Raw genomic sequence first — 3,218 nt, 5'->3', positions numbered from 1 at the left:
TATCCATTTATTAATTTCTATCTTTATACCAATTTCTTCAGTGGCTTCAGTGTGTAGAGATACATTTTAGCTTTACTTATCACTCTCCCATATCCCTCAGGAGACAAAGACAGGCGATTGAAACTATTACAATAAAAAGTGGCCAGTATTGAAAGCTGCAAACAACAGAACACACAATGTCTAGTTTAACTTGAAAAGGAATTTATTAAGATGTTGAGCAGCTTCTCAAATGTCCAAGAGAGCCTTATAATCAGGTTTAGAGGGTACATAGCCTATAATAATTAGGCTACTGGACTTCAAGTGAAGACTGTACTGCTCCTGCTCCTGGATAGAGAAAAGGAAGCTTGCACTTTCGCACTGTCAACAATGGATATAGGACTTCACTAAATTTGGATGCCCTTTTAAAAAACTTTATTTTTGCTTTTTCACAAGATGGCACCGAAGGCGAAAAGGAAGCTCCTGCCCCTCCTAAAGCTGAAGCCAAAGCGAAGCCTTTGAAGGCCCAGAGGTAGTGCTGAGAGGTGTCCACAACCACAAAAAAAAAAAAAAGAAGATCCGCACGTCACCCACCTTCTGGCGGCTCAAGACACTGCAACTCGGGAAACTGACCAAATATCTCTCGAAGAGCACCCCCAGGAGAAACAAGCTTGACCACTATGCTATCATCAAGTTTCCTCTGACCACTGAGTCCGCCATGAAGAAGATAGAAGACAACAATGAAACCACCATTACCAAATTATAACTGAGATAGTGAAAGAGATCTGACCTAACCAGCTCTAGCTGGCTTCTAACCTCCAAGCTCTCCTTGTTCATTCCTGGGCATAGGCTGAACTAACTTTGGGAGGAACTTAGTTGATAGTTTAAAACAAAGATGAAGCCAGGCACAGTGGTTCACGCCTGTAATCCCAGCACTCTGGGAGGCAGAGGCAGGCAGATCACCTGAGGTCAAGAGTTCGAGACCAGCCTGACCAACATGGAGAAACCCTGTTCTCCACTAAAATTCAAAATTAGCCGGGCATGATGGCACATGCCTGTAAACCCAGCTACTCAGGAGGCTGAGACAGGAGAGTCTCTTGAACCCGGGAGGCAGAGGTTGAGGTGAGCGGAGATCGCGACATTGCACTCCAGCCTGGGCAACAAGAACGAAACTCCATCTCAAAAAAAAAAAAAGAAACAGAAGAAAGAAAAAACAAAGTGATAACAGGCCTCTCCCAAGGCAAACCCCTTCTTGCCTGGGGACTAGACTGCCTTTGTGGGACTAACAAATTAGCCAAAATATTAGAAATTATAGTCTAGGAGTCGTGCAGCTGGAGGCTACGAGATTCTGACCCTTCCTAAATTTGCTCCTGTGTATAACATCATTGTTGTAAAGCCTAAGATCAGAGCTTGAGATATTTTGTAGACCCTGCACTTGATGGATCAGCTGATACTACCCAGATAAACGGGTTCATCTGATCTTGTGACCCCCACCCAGGAACTGACTCAGCCCAAGAGGACAGCTTCAACTTCCCATGATTTCATCTCCGACCTGACCAATCCACACTCCTGACTCACTGGCTGCCCCCCACCCACCAAGTAATCCTTAAAAACTCTCATCCCCAAATGCTCAGGGAGACTGATTTGAGCAATAATAAACTCTGGTCTCCTGCACAGCCAGCTCTGCATGAATTACTCTTTCTCTATTGCAATTCCCCTGTATTGGTAAATTGGCTTTGTCTAGGCAGCAGGCAAGATGAACCCATTGGGCAGTTACAGCAACACACTCGTGTTCATTGAAGATGTTAAAGCCAACAAGCACCAGATCAAACAGGCTGTGAAGAAGCTCTATGACACTGATGAGGTCAAGGTGAACACCCTGATTAGGCCTGATGGAGAGAAGAAGGCATATGTTTGACTGGTTCCTGATTACCATGCTTTGGGTGTTGCCAACAAGATTGAGACTATCTAAATTGAGTCTAGAGGATGAATCCTAAATATATATACATATTTTCATCAGAAAAAAAATTTTATTTCCATTTCTTTACTTTTAAAAAGATGTTTAGTTTTGAAATAATTGTAGATTCTTAGAAAGTTGCAAAAAATCGTTTACAGAGGTCCCTTGTACCGTGCACCCACATTCCCTCAATGGTTACATCTTACATATAGTATAAATTAAAAACACAGAATTTTTTTTTTTTTTTTTTGAGACAAGGTCTCACTGTTGCCCAGGCTGGAATGCAGTGGCACGATCGCTGCTCACCACAGCCTCGAACTCACCAGGCTCAGGTGATCCTCTCACCAACTCAGTCTCTCCAGTAGCTGGGACTATAGGTGTGTGCCACCACACTTGATTAATTTTGTATTTTTAGTAGCGATGGGGTCTCTTTATGTTGCCCAGACTGTTCTTGTACTCCTGGGCTCAAGGGATCCACCCACCTCAGCCTACCAAAGTGTTGGGATTACAGGCATGAGCCACTGGGCCCAGCCTAAACACATAAATTTATATTGGTACAATCTATTGACTTCATTCAGATTTTCCTCTATAGGCACTCATTGTGTGTGTGTGTGTGTTTGTGTGTGTGTACAGTTCTATGCAATTGTGTAGAATCATATAACCACCACCATAATCAAGAAAATGCACAAGCAGTAGTCCTTGGCCAGGTGCAGTGGCTCATGCCTATAATCCCAGCACTTTGGGAGGCCAAGGCAGGTGAATCACTTGAGGCAGGAGTTCATGACCAGCTGGCCAACATGGTGAAACCCTGTCTCTACTAAAAATACAAAAAAGTAGCTAGGTATGGTGACTCATGCCTGCAATTCCAGCTACTTGGGAGGCTGAAGATGGAGGATTGCTTGAACCCAGGAGGTGGAGGTTGCAGTGAGCCAAGATCCTGCCACTGCACTCCAGCCTGGGTGACAAAGTGAGACTCCATCTCAAAAAAAAAAAAAAAAAAAATACTGCACAAGATCCTTACCACAAATTATCTCCTTCATGCTACCCGTATACAGTCATATATGCCTCTTGCTTCCCGAACCCCTGGCAACCATGAATCTATCTCCATCTGTATACTTTGTCATGTCATTTCAAGAAGATATAAATGGGCCAGGTGTTGTGGCTCACGCCTTTAATTCAGCACTTTGGGAAGCCAAGGTGAGTGGTTCACCTGTGATCAGGAGTTCAAAACCAGCCTTGACCAACATGGTGAAACCTCGTCTCTAGAAAAATTAGCTGGGCGTCA

The 3,218-nt window shown here is 43.9% G+C and overlaps 1 pseudogene; it reads left to right on the top strand.

The window, feature by feature from the left end:
- The first annotated feature begins 432 nt into the window (after positions 1-432).
- Positions 433-1,948, top strand: LOC129534557 (large ribosomal subunit protein uL23-like; annotated as a pseudogene).
- Positions 1,949-3,218: the final 1,270 nt, after the last annotated feature.

This window comes from Gorilla gorilla, chromosome 5, assembly GCF_029281585.2.
Source record: "Gorilla gorilla gorilla isolate KB3781 chromosome 5, NHGRI_mGorGor1-v2.1_pri, whole genome shotgun sequence".
Lineage (NCBI taxonomy): Eukaryota > Metazoa > Chordata > Mammalia > Primates > Hominidae > Gorilla > Gorilla gorilla.
The sequence above is the reverse complement of the archived record's forward strand: the minus strand, read 5'-3'. Positions and strand labels throughout refer to the sequence as shown.